The 22,055-nt window shown below is 38.3% G+C and overlaps 2 pseudogenes; both read right to left on the bottom strand.

Moving 5' to 3' along the window:
* Nucleotides 1-11,620: 11,620 nt before the first annotated feature.
* On the bottom strand, nt 11,621-11,905 carry LOC140625087 (V-type proton ATPase subunit e 1 pseudogene; annotated as a pseudogene).
* A 4,137-nt stretch (nt 11,906-16,042) lies between these two features.
* The window catches only part of LOC140624675 (large ribosomal subunit protein uL30 pseudogene), a 95,937-nt pseudogene continuing 89,924 nt past the window's right edge, over nt 16,043-22,055 (bottom strand).

Raw genomic sequence — 22,055 nt, 5'->3', positions numbered from 1 at the left:
TCTCAGCCACCACAAATACATGAGTCAATTCCTCATAATTCATTCTATCTATCTATCTATCTATCTATCTATCTATCTATCCATCTATCCACCTATCTTATATCCTACTGGTTCTGCGTCTCTGGAGAACCCCTAATACAATTTTTATCCTCATTTTAAAGATGATGAAATTGAAAGCAGACAATCTAATAAATCAATTGCTTGAAGTCACACAGTGACTAAATGGCAGAGGTAAAGTTTAACCAGCTGGTTATCTCCCAGAATGATGCTCTTAACTACAGGGCTATACCACCTCCTTCCCTGCTCCAGATTCACTCTGTTCTAGTACTCTGCATTCTGGTCTTTTACAAGATCCCACCACACTTATCCAGGTCTTCATCTAGAGTGTCTTTTCTTACTTGCACCATTTGAGAAAACGCGGACTCATCTTGAACTTGTCCACAAATACCATCTCTTTATGGCTTATAAATCTGCTCTGAAAGCAATTCCCAAACAGAAATTGCAAAAATGTCATTAACAGGGACAGGCTTTGGTATAACTCCATAGCTTCTCAAGGTATGGGATTTTAGGAAATGGCTTTTATTTGGCACAAATAGGAAAAGGATATTTTTTAATGAGCCTCATTAGTTTATATTTACATCTCATAAAGTAGGTAATAATTTGGCCAATACCTTGGAGATGATAATAGGACAGGCAAATAGCCTTCTAAAATCAACACATTTATATTTATACATTTACCAAAAAGTAAGAGTGAAACAACCTTGGGACAATATCTTCAAGTGAGAGAACATTGACTTTGGAGTCAGACCCAACCAGGATTTTAAATTATTTCTACCACTTACTATCTATGTATCCTAGAATACGATACTTAAACCTCTGAACCTCAGTTTCTCTATTTTTAATATAGGAGTAAAACAACTAGATCATAGGGTTTTTACAGAATTAAGTGAGAAAATGCTTATAAAAATCCACACAGAGCTGCAAGAACAGATAAATGTTAGTTGCCTGCCAATCCCTATTTATCCCCTTCCCTTGGTGCCGCTACTCAAAAACATCAGAATCAGCTATATTATAGGCTCTTTAATAAGACCTCACTGGACCGACCAACCCAAGTATTTGTCACATCCATTACTCTACCCTGACAAATCCGGACTACCACATTTAGGGACTGGAGACAGCAGGAAACTCAGGGATCATTTGAATAAACATGGCAGATCCCTTATGAAAAGCTGCCAGAGTTAAATATCACCACTGATTAACTCATGCTCAATTTATATCTGCATCGCTACAGAGGGAAAACCTCCCACTCAATAGTAGCATTTAAGTTAACCCCGTCATCCTTTTAGCAGGAAGCAACAGACAGGACTTGAAAAACACTGGTGAGTAATGTTGAAGCCATTCATACACTGCTCCTCTGCACAGACTCCAGAGGGGGGGTGGGGCACCACCACACAAGCGAAGCTAAAAGAGCTCTCCTCTATGAACCTAGAGCATGTAGTTCAGAAGCAGAGGAGGAACATGAGCTTGAGCATGAGACAGAGAAACAGAAGAGACAGAGAAACCAGACTCCCAGTTTTGCCTCTGAACTTGAAAGCAATCTGGGTGGTAACAACTGGGATGACTTCTGGCAAGAGAGGTGGAATCTTCAGGAGCTCGGAAACACAAAATTGAGACCAGTATGACTGTGGCAGCTGCAAGCCCCACACAATTAGAATGTTGGCAAGTCAAGCAGAAAACAGAGCCAGGAATAATACTGAGTAGCAGCAGAGTCTCTAAACCTGACCATTCCTCCACATGTTTTAAACATATGTTTAGCTCAGCAGGGGTCATGGTGACAGCTGAAAAGCCCCTTCAGAAGCTGTCAGAGATGGCATTCGTGAAAGCCTCTTACTGCCTTAATGTGCCAATAAGGGTGTTTTCCTCTCATGTTAGCAAGAAATATGCCTGAGAAAATGCAGCATACAGGCCCAATGGGGTGAGTGAGCCGTCACCGACAGGCCAGGATATCTCCCTTAGGCCAGGCCACTGGAGACCGCGGCCTCTAGAGACCATCACCTCATCATGACACTGTCTGACTTCCCCACAAGTCACCTAGGAAATACCCAAATGTCACTGGAACAGTTCGGTTTTCAGGTCTCCAAACAAAACACCACACCATTTGTCTCACAGTGTCTCTCAATAAGAGTATTTGGAATGGGTAATTTGCTATCCTGAAATGATCAAAAAATCAATTCCTGGGGCACACCTGGGTGGTGACATCAGTTAAGCATCCAACTGTTGGTTTCAGATCAAATCATTATCTCAGGGTCATGAGATCAAGCCCCACATCAGGCTCTTCGCTCAGCAGAGTCTGCTAAAGATGCTATCTCCCTCTCCTTCTGCCCTTCTCCCCTCTAAAATAAATAAATAAATCTTTAAAAAAATTTTTTTAATCAATTCCTGTTATTATTACATAGAACAGGAAAGCCTCTGGAATAGCTACATCAAGAGTCAAGAGCTACAAGGTCACAGAATGATCATCTTCCTTATTTGGTCCCTTCTTTTGCTTAACTATTTTACAAAATAATAACACAACATAGCTCTGGCTCTGCAAATGTATTTTTAAATTTAAATTTTATTAAAACAATTACAAAAATAAATTGAAATAACTGTTATTTCAATAAAACAAAACAAATAGATGTAATCATCATTTCATTTAATCATTTGAAATTAAAAGACGCTTCATAAAAATTCACAGCAACAAACACCACTAAGTCACTATTCCTATATCTGAATGAAAGGCCAAGGGCCACATTTCAACAAATTAGAATAAGATTAATTTTGCAAAGACGGAATTAAGGATCCCAAACTCTACCTTGTTAGTATCATCATGAAAATTCACAGTTATTATACAAACATCTGGAAACCTGTGCCTCTGGCCTCCTGTCTCCCCACTCCCAGGTCATTCTTTCATTCTCTGTTGTAGAGTTGCCATCCAAAATTCAGTCTCAAAAGCCAAAAACAGGGCAATTTATTTTAAAAACTTCATCAAATGTTGGGGTGATTTTGAAAAACTGGAAGACAGTTCCCTGTGGGAATACAAACATGATAACAAAGTCAAACCCACTGAAGGAAGTTAGGTTCTCACAGTCAGAACATAAAACGTTTCCTACAGCCCAGGACCACAATTCTGTCAACAGAATCACAAGAATAAAAGGCAAACCATTTAATTATTTGCCTTGAAATAAGCCTGAAAATTGAAGATGTATGCCCCAAGAGGAAAGATACTCAAATGTACATTTATTTCACTGAAGTTTTTCAAGGGGTGGAGGTTTACAGTATAAATCATTTACTGGGTTACTAAACTGAATAAATCCATCAAACACATTTCCAATTATTTACTAAATGTACCTCTTTCAAATATCAGAAAGTACTCTTATTCCTCACGTTCTAAAATTCAAACTAGACATCATCCTTTCCAAAACTTTGATTGATCAATTTTTTCCCATTTAAATATTTCTTTTCTAAGTCTTTCAATATTGAAAAGATGGCATATACTAGTGCTTAAAGCTATCCTATCTGGTTTCCAGTCCCAACTCTGCCACAGATTAAGTGGAGTCCTTGAACAGGTAATTCTCCTTCTCCTACATCAATCTCCTACAACCCGTCACCTTTAAAAAGACTAATAATAACAAAAGCCCATCTTGTTGTTGTGAGAGTTTTAAACAGATGAATTCACCATGTATTAACCACTATTATTATTATTATTATTATGAATATTGATCTCTTTTATCTGTTCTTAAATGGATCGCATTTTCTGGGAAACCAATCCCTTCTATTTACCTACTTTTATTTGTTTTTACCATAGTAGAAATGGGCTAAACCTCAAAAAATTTTAGATGCAATCAATCACTGGAAGCCAATTGAAACAGCAAAGTTCAATGAGCAGAATCTGTTCCAGCCAGACAATAGACGGGCAGGGGTGAAAAAAATAAAAAAGTTGCTAGAGACAGCTGATTGGTTAAAGAGAAGAGCCATTAGCAGGCAAGAAATCTTCATCTTCTAATATTCTTCCAAACAAACAATGGAATTTTTTTTCCTTTTAAGGATCCAAGAATAGCTTAGAAAAATGTCACATTTCATCATATTATAGTATTGGTTACTAAGCAAAATATTTTCTAATGACTGACAAGATAACAGTAGAAGTTAACAAGCAAGCTCTTTCCTCAAAGCTACAAATTTTTTTCTTTTCACTAATCTTATGATTCATAAATGTTTCAATTATATTGGGGAGATTTTTTTTTTCTCTTCGGTTTCATCTCCTATAGAGAGTGGTACAATATTTTTCCTGTGACTTATCATCATGGTGGTAATAGCAACCACTGGAAATCCTGCCCACAAATATTCACAAACATAACATTTACATACCACAAAAGACCCCAAATAACCAAAGTCGTCCTGAAAAAGAAGAATAATGTTGAAGGTATTATAATCCAAGATTTCAAGATATACTACAAAATTTTAGTAATCAAAACAGTATGGTACTGGCACAAAGCCAGACACCTAGATCAGTGGAATAGAATAGAGTCCAGAAATAAACCCACACTTTTACGGTGAATGAATCTATCAAAGAGGAAGCAAGAATATGCGAAGGGAAAAAGACGGTCTCTTAAGCAAATGGTGTTGGGAAAACTGGACAACTATATGCAAAAAAATGAAAACGGGCCACTTTCTCACATCATATGCAAAAATAAACTCAAGATGTATTAAAGACCTAAATGTGAGACCTGAAACCATAAAATTCCTACAAGAAAACATAGGCAGTAACTTCTTTGACACTAGAAGAGAAAATATTTTTTCTTTTTTTTTTTTAATTTATTTATTCATGAGAAACAGAGAGGGAGGCAGAGACACAGGCAGAGGGAGAAGCAGGCTCCATGCAGGGAGCCTAACATGGGACTCGATTCCGGGTCTCCAGGATCACGCCCTGAGATGAAGGTGGCGCTAAACGGCTGAGCCACCCAGGCTGCCCAGAAAATCTTTTCTTTCTAATTGAAGAATTACAGCTCAACACCTAATAATAATAATAATAATAATAATAATAATAATCTGATCAATAAGTGGGCAGAGGTCCTAAATAGCCATTTTTCCAATGAAGACATAGATTGCCAACAGATACATGGAAAGATGCTCAACATCGGTAATCATCAGGAAAATGCTAATCAAAACCACAATGAGATACCACCTCACACCTGTCAGAATGGCTAAAATCAAAAACACAGGAAATAACAAGAGAATATGGAGAAAAAGGAACCCTTTGCACTGTTGGTGGGAATGCAAACTGGTACAGCCACTCTGGAAAACAGTATGGAGGCTCCTCATAAAGTTACAAATAGAATTACCATATGATTCAGCAATTCCACTACTGGGTATTTATCCAAAGAATTCAAAAATACTAATTCAAAAAGATATATGCACCCCTATGTTCATGTCAGTATTATTTACAATAGCCAAATTATGAAAGCAGCCCAAGTGTCCATCAAAACATGAATGGAGAAAGAAAACATTGTACAATGGGATATTAGCTATAGAAAATAATGAAATCTTGCCATTTGCTACAACATGGATGGACCCAGAGGGTATAATGGCAAGTAAAATAAGTCAGAGAAAGAGAAATACCATATGATTTCATTCATGTGGAATTTTGGAAACAAAACAAAGAAAAAAAAGAGAAAAACAGAAAAACAAACTCTTCATTACAGAGAACAAATTGGCGGTTGCCAGAGGGGAGGCACATGGGAGATGGATGAGATAGGTGAAGGGGGATTGAGAGCACGCTCAACTTGATGAGCACTGAGAAATGTATAGAATTGCTGAAACACTATATTGTTCCCCTGGAACTCATATAACGATATGTTAATTATACTTGAATTTATAAATAAAACACCTTACATATGCACACCCTTCACATTTGTCAAGAGACTTTCCTTATATTATGCCATGTAATCTTCACAACAACCAAACAGAAGAAAAGAAAGTCTATTTCTCCAGCACATGAAGCCACTGAAGCCCAGATAGATGGTTTCTCTCATTTCTCATGCAATTCTTTCCCACCAGTGACCCTGGGCCTTACATCCAGGCGGTATCCATGACCACCACACATGCTACAGTGCTGCAACGTGGACCCCTGTATTCTATCTCCTTATCTCGTCTTGGTGACAAAGTTATCTGGCTTAGGGCTTATTAAATTCTAATCCAGCCCCAGTGTCCCAAATAAGATTGTCAAGGGTGGGCAGCCCTGGTGGCGCAGCGGTTTAGTGCGGCCTGCAGCCCAGGGCATGATCCTGGAGACCCTGGATCGAGTCCCACGTCAGGCTCTCTGCATGGAGCCTGCTTCTCCCTCTGCCTGTGTCTCTGCCTCTCTCTCTCTGTGGTGTCTCTATGAATAAATAAATAAATAATCTTTAAAAAAAAAAAAAGATTGTCAAGGGTTATTTAACCTCTGTCTTTCTACCAGCTTGTGGTGAATCATGTGCATGGCCATCTCCACCCTCCCCCCCCCCCCGTGAATTAGATTAGAAACCAAAATAACAGTAACAATATTAATTATAGCAACCACAAGGCAGCTCCACGACAGACCTTTTATCTACAATATATTTCATCCTCTCGACAAGCCTGCAAGGTAAATCATTATCAAATACCAGTTCCTTTAGGATGATATCAAATTCCAAAGATGATGTCTTTTATATTAATAAACAAAAACCTCTTGCGTGGCTTGTCTCTCATCAAATAAATACCATCCACTCTAGGTGAACATCTAAGAATAGAGAACTGCACACTAGCAATCTCTCTCCTCTGAGATTGGGTCCATTTCCCTCTTCTCTGATTTACCCCTAGGGGGCAGTACAGTTCTGATGATAGGGCTGTGGAGTCAGCATCCGGGGCTGAGATTTCCTGCTGTCAGTTTCAGTTACACAGACTAGGACAAGTTAGTTATCCTCAGCCTTAATTTCTCAGGCACAAAATGAAGAAACAGGACCTACTTCATAGGATTGTTATGAGGATGAGATGAGGAAATGACTAGTATATAACAAGGGTTCCATCAGTACTTGTTTGCTGTTATTATCATACATTATTGTTATTTTAGCCTATCGTGTAATAATTTGTTCAAATATATTTTAAGCACCTAATATTTGTTAGACAGTGGAGGTGGTAAATCTAAAAACACAACCCAACCCCTCATCTCTGTAAGTTTACAGTCCAGTCAGAGAAAAGACTTATAAATTATAAAGAGAATAGTGCAGTAAGACCAATATACTGAGTACTGCAAAGGTACAAGAAGGGTGGATGGCTTCACTTCCAACAGGGGAAGTAAAGGGCAGGGAGCAGTAAAATTTCTTGTCACTGTTGGACAATGAATAGATAAAACTGAGCTGACAATGAATGCTCACCTCCCGATCTCTTGCCACATCCCTCCCACACACCCCCTACCCGCCATTGGGCTGCATCCCTAGCTGTTTGGACAAACACACATGACGTGAGCTTAGCCAATTAGGTTTTCCTGACTGGCCCTTTGATTCTTGAGAGAGAGAGGTCAAGTGGATGAGCCGGAGAATATTCCTGTCCCCGACAGCAGAGGGTAGTGGCCAGTGGCGTGGTGGTGAGTACCCAGGGACATCAATGCTAACACAGCAGGAATAAAGACCAATTCTAAGCAGGCGGTGCCAGTGGAGTGATCCCAGCTGTGTCCTCAGCTGCTTAGCCTCCCTTGGTCCCCAGTCTCCTGGTGAATCAGATCTCCAGACCTCTGGCCAATTGTGAGAAACCCAATATCTTTCCAACAATTATTTCTTTGCCTCTGTTGGACAGAGGTTCTCTGTTACTTGAAACCAAGAACCCCAATTGGCACCTTGGGTTATCAAGTAAAACTTTCCAGCCTTATTGGAACTATGGCTTTGGTTTTCCAAGTGGCCTCTAATTACCATTTTCTTCTATGTTAACTAAGATACTATTTTGTTGCCTTTTTCAGGATAAACAGACTTTATTGTGAAACTCTATCTTAGCAAAATGGGTATCAAGGAAAGTATTGTCTGAATTTTCATTTATCAAAAGAACCAACTGTTCCTACTTGCCACAAAAAAAAAAAAAAAAACAATTCTTCTGTGATTCATCCCTCCACACAAGAGTCTTAATCTTTTCATTTTATCATAAGCAATGAAGATGAAAGCAAAAGATACACAGAAGAGCAATGTAAGCAAATGAAGAAATAAGAAATCATGTATTGATTTCTTGTAGGAGTCAACAACCCACTCCTATCCTTGTTTTCTTCTTAATAGCAGGTTGACCAAACTGGTATCTTTTATTAAAAGGCAAACAGCAGTTAGACACCCTAAGTGGAAGCTTCAGTCACAGACACAGCTGAGCCCGTGGGCTGAGGCCACCGCTGGAAGATTGATGAGGTGGAAAATGTTGATCTGAAAATGCCTACCCCTCTAGGAGGCCTCCGGTGGCCACCAGGTTGGTCCTGGTGCAAAAGAAAGAGATCTGGTACCGTGAACTACTGCAAAAATAAAAGAGAGAGAGAAACAGAGAGAGAAAGATTAGGTTTGCTTCTCTATTTGGAGTGTAGGGTATAGAGGCAACAAGACCCAAAGAGAATATTTAATAAGACCTTTTCATCACTTTCATATCCCCAAGCTTCTTCCTCCCCCCCTTTATCACTTCCCAGCTGTCTCCAGATTTTATTTTGTATCCACTTTAGCTATGAGGTCAGAGTTAAGCCTTCAGGAATGTGTCTCTCTATAGGCAGAAACCTGATTCCCTCTGAAAAAAACTCTCAGTAGACCTTGGGAAAACTGCAGTTGCTATCACATGTACAGAGAGAGCTTTTGCAGTCATTGGACTTTAAATGTTCTGTTTGTTGGACTGCCAAAAGGTTACTGCTCCCTGGAGAACTGAGCCAGTTCCTCTAAACCCCTCCCACTGACTCATATGTTTGTCTGGCTGCAGCTGCTAAAAAAGATGGGAATGTAAAAGCTGCTACACAAGTGCAAAAGCAATAACCCAAACAGTGGCAATATCCTCAGGTCTTGAATAGAAAATATCCTTTCCGAGACAAGCAAGGGTAGGGGAAGGAACGTGAGAGAGCAAACAGTGGAATACAGAACGGATAAAGATGAAAAGAAACAGGAAGGAAATCACGAGTTCTCAGGGCTGGAAACTATTTTGCTCTGTGACCTTGCTAAAGGCAGTCTCATGGATTTATTTTTTTCCTCCTGTGATTAAATTTTCTTTGACCTAGATTTATGTGGTGGTGGATATTGATAACTTATCCACTATCACAATGTTATAATCATACACTTCAGCAAAGCCTAATAATGCTCATTTCACTATTACTTCCATCCTAACAATATCCCAGGAAGCTAGGACAGAAGATACTTCCCACGCCAGATAGAAATTTCTTAGCTCTCACATCCTTGTACACAAATCCCATGTTTCATTCAGCAGAGCCCAGAAAAACAACTGGTAAACCCGCACCAACATATCCCAGGATGCTGACCCCATTTCTGCAGCCTCTGTCGCCCCCACCCCGACCCCCACCCCTATGCAGACTCCCCAGCGTTCTCAAGTTTTCCCATCCCCCTCATCAAACAGGAAAGTGATCTAATAAGCATTGATCCAGGTGTGAAGGAGATAACAGTGCTGCCATTCCCGGCCATTCCACCTTCAAAAAGAAACAAAGGGAAAGAATAATGTTCACCACACAGAAGTTGGCAATAATAGACACTTTTATTCCTAAGTATGGGAGTTAACAGGAGAAGAGAAGCCTTCCCTGAAATCCCTCAAACCATGTGGTTGAGATACCTTAAAGGTACAGTTTTCTAAAATCCCAAAACCTTTTCCACTGATGCCTACCATGACACAAATAAATCCTCAGCATCTGATCCAAAAACAGTTGTAACACTGCAGAATAAAACCCATGCCCACTGATGAGAAATGTCATCTTTAATGTTTGTTCCGAGATCCTCTACCTTACCAGAATCTGTCTCTTCCATAAGCTTTCTTCATCTGTTACCAAGAACAAGGGTGTTCTTACAGCTGATTCAGCCTAAGAGAGCATTTCAGAATTTCACTATCTGTAATCTCACTTTCTTGTTGTGGTTGCAGTCCTATCACCAAGCACCTGATCAGTAGTTTTGCATGAAGGTCTCTGATAATAGGCTACATCATCAAGTCCACTTGATTTTTTTTTTTTTTTTTTAAGATCTCGATTAGGTGGGTCTTGTCAAATGCTCCATGGATTCTTTTTCTGCTGGTTTCAGTAGATTTCCACAAAGATCTGAAACTATTTATAAACTGCTTCACTTCCTGGAAAGTTTTTGCTACTCTAAGGAAACTTCTAAAGTATTAGAACATCCCTTTGGAACTGGTCACATTGGCACTGATCCCATTCTTTTCACTCTGGGGGAAATGGTTTCAAAACTCATATTTAATCATCCTAAATTGCCTATTTTATTTTGTAAAACTGTACCTCCGCAGCAAAATTATAAACTCTTAGAAGGCAAAAAATATGCCTGCCGTTTGTTCGATTTATCTTCATAATTATTCCTCCCAGTGTCTACCACAGCTCCCATGCACACACAGGGTGTACAATAGCATTGAGATAATGAGTGCTGAACTAGGTAATTCAATATTTAATGCTGTGTTTTCAGTGGCCAACTTTTTCCATACAGACAGATGAACATGGAGATGTTAACATAGCTTGGGCTTTGCAATACAAACTGACACTTGTCTCCTAGCTAAGAAATGTAAAAATGTACTGCTAGGGAAGGAATTCTATCATTTGCTACCTGAAACACAAGCTAACCATCTCCGGCTTCTCAGTGAAGCCTTCTACATCTCAGGGAGCTCAGTACTCTCGCCCTTTAAATCACCAGTGAATGTGTGTAAGAAAACTCTGTGTTTTTACTTTTTTTTTTCAGATGCATTATGGCATCAGATTTTTTTTTCTTCATGTGTATATTATTTCTACTTTAGGCCATTACTTCCCACAGTTGTGTAATATATGCACACTAGAGTAAGTTAAGAGCTTATTATCTATCATTTTTTGGTGTACATTTAAACTTTTTTAGTTTAAATACTTATTTTATATTTATTTTTCTCCACAGAAAGCCAAAAAATAATTTATTCCAGTAGATGGCAGAAATAAGAAAGTCATCCTGAAAATATACTTTGGTGTAATTCTGTTGGGACAGATATTCCCTCTGAACATGCCTTGTCCTTTGACCGTTTTTAAACACTTTGCTGATTCCCATGTTGTGACCAGGCAGGAGTCATCTTTAAATTCACAGGTTCCAAGGACAGAGCAATGTAGTTCCCAGAAGAATAGCATCTTCTATCTCAGAAGAGTGCATAAACATTTTATGGAGTCAGCACAGTTTAGGTTAAGTAGGCACATAATTCATCGAAACGTATAAAAGGAGACAGGAAAAAATACTGCCTTGTGGAATAATATATTCAAATGTGGTGTGAATGTTTAAGGCAGCTGATAGCCAAAATAGGCGAGTCAAAGAAGGCGGTCTGGTTTCGGAGTTGATTCTAGAGGAATTCTCTTCTTGACCTCAGTGACTGAGGAATCTAGAGGAATTCTCTTCTTGACCTCAGTGACTGAGGCCTGGAGACCAGGTCTTCCTCCTCAAGGCCAATGACACTTGAGGTACCAGATGGTTTCATTTTTCAACTGTGGTCCAAAGAGTGAGTTGAGTTGGGCAAGCATTGCAATCAGCCCAAAGAGATAGCAGAAAATTGAACAGGTTATCAACATGATGATGATAACTCCCCAGCTGGGACCCTAAGGGATGAACCAGGGCATGCAGAAGCCAATGAAGCCCCAGAACACGCTCACCATGAGGCCCTTATGTGCCATGGTTACTGTTGGAGCTACGAAACCTGCCCAGCTGCCTCGCTTTGGTCCCAACTGGAAGTTATTTTATATTTAAATTACCCTTGTTAGAGTAACCTATGCATCAGCATTGAATACAGTTTTGCCTGCAAAATTATAGCTTCTTTTTTATTGCCATTAAAATCCAAATAAATCATTAGCCTTAATGGATACTAAACAAGTTAAATCAAGTTTTTATTATTATTATTACTATATTAAATTATATATGTTTTTATATATATATATATAATTATATTAAACACAAGTTTTTACCAAGTTATAATGGCTACTTTCAACAGTTATAATAGTTACTTTCAAGAGTTAAATGGGATTTGGAAGACTCTATGACCTAGGCTGGATCCTAATCTTGAGGAGTAACATTTAGGACATGCTTCAGCTCTCTTGGGCAACTTTAATAGTAAATATATATTCATGTATAAATATGTATACACATATTAATATTTATGTTCAATATTTTTTAGATAAGATCCTGTACAGAGTGTCTTTCTCCCTTATGTCCCAATCAGATCCAATTTCTTTTAATTTAAAAACAACAGAAGAGTGCCTGGCTGGCTCATTCAGTGGAGTGTGCTACTCTTGGTTTCAGGGTTGTGAGTTTAAGCCCCGTGTCGGGTGTGGGGCCTACTTAAAAAAAAAAACAAAAAACATGAAAACAATGGAAAGCAAATTGCTTAGGGAAACAAAACAAAACATCTGTTGATCACTTACCACATACCAATATCTTCTGTGATTTTCTCCTGACAACCTTGCCAGATAGCTATCATTTGTATTTTATAAATGAAGATACTGTTATTTTCTGCAGCTCTTATGACCAGCAAACAAAAGAGCAAAAGCTGCCCGATTGCTAAGCCAGTACTCTTTCCACTACACCAGATTCCTGGAGGACCCAACTGAGAATCACACCCAAGGCAGCTGTTTGCACAAAACTCTCTGACTCTACAGAGTGTTTGCAGATATTTATTTGTGAGATATTTTCTTAGAAGAATAAAACTCATTTTTCCCATAAATAAAATATTAATGTTTCTGTCACCAGCTAGTATACAGAGCCTGCTTTACATAAAATGAGTTTAAATAACTTACCTTTTGGGATCTTTTTTTAAGACTATTTTTTTTTTTTTTTTGAGAGAAAGGGTGGAGGAGAGTGAGAGAGGGAGAGAGAGTCTCAAACAGACTCTGAGCACTCAGCCAGATTCAGGGCTCAATCACACAACCCTGAGACTGCAACCTGAGCCAACACCAAGAGTCAGATGCTTAACCAAAGGTGACACCGAAGTGCCCTAGGATTTTCTTTTTTTTAAGAAGAAAACAATAGTATTGCTAATATACGTACAGTATTTTGACCTAAGTGTCTTATCATGTGGTCATATAAACCTTGTGACATACTCTTTCTCAATATACAATCAGATTAAAAAAGTGACAACAGGTCCAAAATAGAGTCACTTATGGTAATCCCCACATCACCAAACTGAGACTTAATTGCAGTTTCAGTTCTCAGGAATGGAATCTTAAATCAGACAATCACGAATTGCCTGATCGGCACTAGTTAAGTAACCTTCCTGACAGGCCCCTGCATTCTCCTAAAGGAAAGTCATCCTACAATAACCAACCTGCTTTGCCTCATAAAACTTCCTTGTTGCCACCCTTTCTGCCTATAAAAGTCATTCACTTTGTACAGCACTCAGAGCTCCTTTCTATCTACCAGATTGGATGCTGCCTAATTCATGAATTGTTCAATACAGCCAATAAGATCTTTAAAATGTATTCAGTTGAATTTTGTTTTTTAACAAATCATAGAAGATGAAGATTAGAAGGAGTCCTATAAATAGGCTGACCAACTCTCAGTCTGCCCAGCACTTTGTGGACTCCTGCGACAAGAGACTTTCAGTTTTAAAATTGGGAGTAAGGGGTTCCTAGGACATGGACCTCCAGTGCAGAAACTGGGCAAGTCCCAGGCTGACCAAACAAGTTGGTTTCTTTACATGTCATCTCACTCAATCCTTCATTTCACAGGTAAAGAAGCCAAGGTCGAGAGCACAAATCAGATCAAGTGGTTAGTGACCTATGACAGATTTTTTATCTTACTTACATATTTAATCACTAGTTTCATTGTTTCTCATGTATATACCCATTAGGATCTGTGTATCAGGAACCAAATCTCTGTTCCCTTTGTATTTTCAGCACTGGTCCAATTTCTGACCCAGTGTGCGCAACCTGATATATGCTTGTTGGCTGCTAGTGAAGAATGAAATCGTGTGGCTTAGGGGAACTGAGATCTTATTCAAGTTATATTGGACCAGAAAGACAATGATACATTACAGATAGAAATCTGGGAGCTTCACAGAGTAACAGCTTTGCCATTTTTTCCTTTATTTCCTAGATAATATATAATAAACATGTATTGCTGTATAATGAAAAACAAGCATTAAAAAAAATACTTATCAGTGCTTTGTGTTTTCCAATTAGCCAGAGAAATTGTTGGTCCAGCAGGTGAAGGATAAATGTCATAGGATAAATTCCTACCTCAGATTTCCTGGTTGCCGGGTTTCTTGCCAATAGAGCAGCAACAGAGCACCTTCCCATCCTCCCTCACTGTGCCTCACCTGTTGCCCTCACAAATTATTTGTGGAGACAAAAAAGGGCAACCAGTGAATAGACTCTGCTCTGTTTTCTTACTATATCAATAAACATCCCCTAATTCCTGTTCATATTAAAATCTGAACTGGCAGGAGAACATGCTTAAAAATTGATGTGGCGTTTGAGATATGAGATTTCAAAGAAGGGAGGTTTTCTCCAGCTGTGCTGCATCTCCACATCTGCCAAAATGCTCATGGTTTGACTTTGTGCATTCTGAGCTACATTCCTCCCTCTTAAAAAGATGAGAACCATGTGCCAGAACTCATTAAGAAATTACCCAGTAAACACTCTGGCTCTCAAGTGGCTTTCTGACACCAAATAACTTTCTTTGATCAGTAGAATGGTATATTACATTCACTATAAACCTTTAAGGGGGAATTACTGCCAACAAATTCCAACAGAGATGAAAATACAAGAATTTTGAAGTTGACCCACACTGCTTCTTTATTCCACAGTACACAGTGATTCAAAGAGTTTAATTCATTAATATTTAACTTTGCAAGCGTCTCTACACCCACTTAGAAACATCCTCTTTTATTTTTTTTTCCTCCTTAAAACTTACTGAGTAACACTGTCCTATAACTTGAAATGATACCCCGGGCTTACTTTATTATAGCGCAAAAGTAGATTTCCGGGGATCAGTAGGCTGCTGGTTGTTATTTAATGTGTGCAACAACTCACAAGTGGTGGTGCCTGTGTGGATTTCCCACTCCTATCCCTCTCTCATTTCCATACGTTAAAAATGAGCAGTTTGTGTATACTTAGAGAAAAATGCCTATCACCAAAGGGCAGTCTGGACTGAACGTTCCATGGGGAGCAAGGCTAACTCTTTCTTTAGGAGAGCCTATCAAGGATTTTCTCAACAAAGACCGGAGATGCTTTTAGCATCAGTTTATTACAGTTACTTTCTTCTGCTTTATTGGCTACTTTTCTTGGAGTTACTGAGCAGAACAAACCCCCAAACCATGATGCTTTTTATGACAGCCTTGATGAGCTCAATACCAAATACAGTTCTCACAGCACCATTCGTACTTTTTGGGAGAAAACACAGAAACAAACTCTAATCCAGTGGTGCCCATATCAGAATCACTCGGAGAGATTGGCCAAATTAGTCAAGCTCACTCCCATCCCCAAGATACTCGGAAAGGCACTCATCTTCATCCATCTGCACTCCCACTAAAAACCACTGCTCTTGTAGCCACAGCCTATTTACCAAGGATACCACAATCAGCTGTCGTCAGGAGGCCACTAGTTAACCTCCAGGTAACAGATGTCAACATCTGAAATGTGCACAGCCTGTGATCCAGCAAGCCCCCTTGTAGGAATTTATCCTACTGACACTTGCACAAGAAAGCAAAACTATGCAAATGGAAATATGAAATTTACCAGGTTATAGTAAATAATAAGAAAAACTAAATAATGAACTGATTAAATAAATTATAGTATCAAAGTGTTGGAATTCTCCTATTCGTTTTTTTTCCCATTTGAAAGCAGTCATTTATTAACTGACCAGATTACAAAAATAATCCTGGTAGATACCTTAGTTCATCCTTCTTTTTTTTTTTTTTAAAGATTTTATTTATTTATTCATGAGAGACACACACAGAGAGAGAAAGAGAGGCAGAGACACAGGCAGAGGGAGAAGCAGGCTCCATGCAGGGAGCCCGATGTGGGACTCGATCCCGGGACTCCAGGATCATGCTCTGGGCTAAAGGCAGGCGCTAAACCGCTGAGCCACCCAGGGATCCCTTAGTTCATCCTTCTAATAAGCCTATTGAACCAGTCTTCCCTGTTGCCAGCATCTCCACCTTCTACAAAATGAGTGGTCTTTTTCTTCATTCCACCGCGTGGAGAAGATAATTTGAAGGGCCATAAACAGTTGTTCACTTCTTTGAAATGTTTTCCAACAGTATAGATCTCGTCAATCAGATCCTCCATGCAGATGTGTTATATCTGTCAGGGCAATTCACTTCTTGTTGATCTTGCCATAACCATGCTTGTAGATCAATTCATTCGCTGACTTCAGGTTTGGGTACCCCCATGCTATATATGGTTCCACAATCCTTAGCATGTTAACCAAAGCCTTGTTGAGCTTAACAAAGGTGCCATTGAAGATCTGGCAAAGGCAAAGAAGCTGCAACACCTTTCGAACCTTTGGGCTCACACCATTGATACCTCTGATCCTGGTGACCAATGCCAATGTGGGGTCCGCAGGCACGTAGAAGTTGCCAGCTTTTCTCGCCATCCTCGCCATTCGAATCTGAGTTCTGCACATCTGCCTGTATTCCTTGTGGTAATGCTTAGCTTTTTCTTTTTCTTTTTTTTTTTTCTTAGCTTTTTCATAGATAAGCTTCCTCCTTGCCTTTCAAAGCATCCTTCGGGCAAACTTTTCTCTCAGATGCTTGATCTTCAACTCTGTGAAATTCCTTCGCTTTTTCTTAAGGGTTTCTGGCACAGCAGGAACCTTCTTTTTCTTCTCTTCTGCACCCTCCATGGTTCCAGCCAGAAAAGAGGCGGAATTCTTCTATTCAGCTGTTAAAAAGGAAGTGATAAATCTATATTAATTTATATGAGAAAAATAATTCTGTTTCTCAAAGATTTTGATTGTCTCCAAACAGGCTTTTGGCCATCATTATTACATAGGAGCAGCACTGAGAAAAGGGATCTTGGGGCTGGGCCTCTGTAGCACATTGGTAAGAACACCTAAAAGGTGTTCTTGTCACATCAAAGCCACAAGACTTGCAGGAGAATTTCCTGGCCTGTGGGGCATAGCACACTGGGATGATGCACATTTGTTGTAGCTGTGCCGAGATCTTGCCCCCTCAAAGTGGCCCAACAAGGCACAGGGCTGCTTAAGCCTGTTGCCTCCAGCAGTGAGCAGCCTCTTCCGTTCAGTCTGACTGTTGCACCACTATCTGTGGTTCCTTGTGTGTGGAGGGGAACACGGTTTTGGAAGTTGTGAATTTCAGGAACTGCAGAAGTTACCAGGATCTTGTGTCACTGTTTGTGTCAAAGGCTAATTTCTGAAGGAAAGAGAACAACATACTGACTGTAACTAGAGCATCCTATGCAAAAGAATGAAGATAACTGGGGTTATTTGAAACTTCCTTCATCTCTTACCTTAAAATCACTTTGAAATGCTAAATGAAAGAAGTCAGACACAAAAGATCATATAATACGTGATTCTATTTATGTGAAATGTCCAGAAAAGACATAGAAACAGAAAGTAGACTGGTGGTTGCCTGGGGCTGGGGGTAGGAACAGATTGACGGCAAATGGGCATGAGAAATCTTTCGGGGATGGTGAAAATGTTCTAAAATTGGACTGAGCTGATGGCTGCACAATGCTGTAAATTCACTAAAACTCAATGAATGGTGCAATTAAAACCAGTGAATTTCATGATATGTGAATTATATCTCAATAACGCTCTTAATAAACTTTGAAGTAATGGTAAACAATTTACAATTTTAGCCATATTACTTAGATGTCTATACAGCAGAAATAGATCCAAGTCATAAAAAGCAAATTGCATGTATTGATATCTTTTTTCATTTAAAAAAAGAAGATATAATTTAAAGAATCAAAAAAATGTATTGAATCTTAAGTATACACAGAAAATGACAAGGAGGAAATACAAGGAATGTTGCTTTTAGAAGGTGAGACTGGAATTTCCTTGAAGGGCATTTTTTACTTCTTACTTCGTGCATTTTTGCACCATTAAATATTTTTAAAGGCAAATGTTCCTTTTATTTAAAAATACAGAAGTTATCTTCAATGTCTACATTTTTCTTTTGCTCTTAAAAAAGTCTGTCATTGAGGTTCTCAGAATATAGGAATTTATAATTAAATATTTCAATTCCAGAATAAAAAAGTAAAGTATCTACTGATTATAGAAAATGTGATTAAATATAAGACACACTGTCTTTTGACAAGTGCACTACAGTAACATTTTACAGAGTGTGCTATGTGTTCTACCGACGGTATGGAGATAGTTTTAGGTCAGATGTTGGCAAGCTTTTTCTTAAAGAGACAAATAATAAACACATTAGTCTCTGTGCACCATTCTGTCTCTGTTTCAATTACTTTGTATGTCAAAGCAGCCACAGACAATTCATAAATGAACAGATGAAAAGAATAGATCATAATGATCACTGTATTAGGTGGGAGAATCGATCTTTTTTTATTTTAACATGTGCCTGAATATGTATTAGAAAAATATAACTGGCACACGAAGCCCATGTGTTAGAGATTTAAAGAAAAATATTAAGTAAATAATAGAACAGAAGGTACCTGGGTATGACAGTCATGGAAAAAAAAAGAAATCATAAAGATATCTGCCAATGAGAAATATTTGGGAAAACTGCATTTGGTATAAACAATAATTTCTTATTAACAATAAACAACGGAATGAAGAAAATCTCTCCAGACGAGATAACTCTTATTAGAACCCAAGCCAAGACAAATCTCCTGAAAGAAATATCAAAATGTAGATCAAAAAGCCCCCAAAAGTAGTGGTCCTAGACTAATTACTAGATCATAAGTTACAAACCTATTACCCAGAAAAAAATCCATGAACACTGTGCTTTCTGAAACACTTCCAAATTCAGAGACTTCAGCATGGTGAAAGGATAGAGTACATACACAAAGGCATCATTCCAAGATTTTTTCCAGGCACTTCAGTGCACATGACCCATGCTCAGCACTAAACTCAGCAAATCAAACAGGCAGACCAAGAATCCAGTGCCTTCTGGAAACTGTGCCCTCCTCACATACCAATTGTGATGACACAGCAAACTGTGTAGTGTCAAAATAAAGTAATGTTGTCTCCGACTGCTGCCCCCACTCAATTCAACATGCCACAATCCAGGCCAGAAAAAAGAACAGAGTTTTTAAACCTTTTGTTTCTTCATGCACTTTCCTAAACACAGCCATAATTCACAAACTGATAGCTAAACCATCGACAGAATGTTTTCTACTTTGGAAAATCTGAATCAAGAAAGGGCAGAGGAGAATAGATGGTGGAGAGAAAAAGGAGCTAATATTTTTGAGCATCTATGTGCCAGGTACTCTACATATCCTATTTTATGAAGTGCTTTCAGCAAATCCATGAGATACCTGTAATTCTCTTCATTTTAGGTAAAGGAAATGGCACTGTTTGCCTAGATTTATCTCCCGTGTCTCCTCTAGACAAAGCTTTTGTATCAGTAACACTGAATAGCAAATATTGATCTGTAAATATATTATTTCATGTTTCTTTTAGCTTTTCTTCATGCTGCTAGAATGTTCTTTCCATATCTATATTCAATTAAATTGTACCTGGCTTTGAGACTCAGCTTCACGAGGACTTTCCCTGAGAAGCCTTCCTAATGCCCTCCCCCATTCCTGATTCACACTCACTATAGTGTTAGTTTCACAGGACATCACCACTGTGCATAGCTCCATGGCACACTACTGTAATTGCTGATTTAGTTGCCAATCTCCCCTTGTAGATTAAAATCTCTGAACTTTCATTTCAATTTCATTTCATTTCAATTTGACTTCTCTCCTCAGAGCTTAAATGCTATGTCTAGCATAAAGAAGGAACTCTGTAATCTGTTGAATGAATGAATGAATGAATGAACGAACTGTATTGCCCAATATCTTACATGTAAATGGTAGAACCAGGATTTGAACCTAGTCTCTCTTTTCAATATACCACTATGCAAGTACCAAAAAAAAACAAAAAAAAAACAAAAAAAAACAATCAATTAATTATTTACTAGTTGCTCTTTAGGTTATAAAAGTATTGTCTACTCAATTGCTCCAAATTGCCTTGGAAGTCCTTCAGGAAGTACCATAAACTAGCTTACACGGGACAAAACAAGGTGTTCTAAAGTGTTCTTAAATTCAACGAAAATTTAAAAAAAAAATCAACGAAAATTAGAATTCTGTTATATAAAAAAAGCTAAAAATAAATAAATAAATAAAAAATAAATAAATAAAAAAAATTTAAAAAGCTGATTTTTTTTTCCTCAGGATTAAATTGCCAAAGAACTAGGAAGCAGTAGTGTGGTACTCAAAAATAAAACCACCAAAGTCAAATAAGTGTATCCTCGTTAAATCCCTCTAACCTCATAGCAGGCCAAAGTATTTCTGTCATTCCATTTTTAACAAACCCTCAGGAAGGTCCAAGGTGGAAGCTGGCTCATATCAAATTGCCTCTGAGATTTCCCTGGAGTAGTTCATAATCCTGAGCACCTAGGAATCTATATATACTGCACCACCCGTGTCTGACTAGGAAACAAGCTGAGCTCACCTTTCACACCACGTTTGTTTGTTATTTTGCTGCTCTTGGTTTTTTTCAGATAGTTTTGTGCTGTGGAACGTGGTGAGACCTGAAGGCCTTTGCCAGAGTGAAGCTCCATCCTGCAGGGGCATAAGCACCCAAGTGCTATGGGCACTACCACCACACTAAGCTGTGTGTCCCAAACAAAAGTTTAGGGACTGATATTGGGCAACAAGAAGCTTTTGCAAGATTATAATCAAAATAGTGATCAGACTGATATTTGAAATATTCTAACTGGATCATTATTATTGTTATTATTGTTATCATTACTGTTATTGTTAGTATTATTACCTCCACAATAGCGTGTTCTCATGCACATTTGCCCCAGAATGGGAAAAAGAAAGTACAATTACAGTTGGTGTACATGAAATAACCTTGAGTAGACATGTAAAAATGTACTTAAAAGTTGAAACAATATCTATCATGCCTGGCGTGAAGAGAAAATGATTGGCAACTGTCAATTCCACTGTCAGTTCCACTGAACTGACAAAATTAAAAAGTATTTCTTGCATGCCCACTATGTGCCAAAAGCTGCTATATCTATCTATATAAAGAAATAAATAGTTTTGTTGGCTTCTCAGGCAAAATCTCTGGGGAAATTTTGGGGGGATCATCACCACTGTTTAATATTCTTAAGTTTTTCTGCTTCAATTTTTTAAGACATAGCACATTCATAAATAGTTAAATAGAATGAATCTTATGCTATGTTTTCCAAAAAATATACTTTTTCCATTGACCAAAATATTAGTATCCCCTCTCTATGGCACTGTCTTTTAAGTATCAAGGTATTTGAGAAATTCAATTAATGGTCAGAAGTTTGGAGAGCACATATCAAGAAATAAAGGAAAACTGGTTAAATTTAAAGGACATCGTATGAAAGTTTGAACCATATTTGCCCCCAAACTATCCCCAGACCAAATATGCTCATGCCTTTAAGTCACAGGGATCTCTCTTCTTGTTTTGTTTTTTTAATTAATTAATTTTATTTTATTTTATTTTATTTTTTATTTTATATTTTATTTTATTTTATTTTCTTCTTTTAATATTGATGTCAACTGCCTACACTCAAACACCCTTCATGAAATGTGACACAAATACCATTATACCATGCAATGTAAGCTGCATTACAATTAAATATATTATAGTTTTCATTTA

The sequence above is a fragment of the Canis lupus genome, chromosome 35 (assembly GCF_048164855.1).
Source record: "Canis lupus baileyi chromosome 35, mCanLup2.hap1, whole genome shotgun sequence".
Lineage (NCBI taxonomy): Eukaryota > Metazoa > Chordata > Mammalia > Carnivora > Canidae > Canis > Canis lupus.
This window is presented reverse-complemented; position numbering and strand designations above follow the sequence as displayed.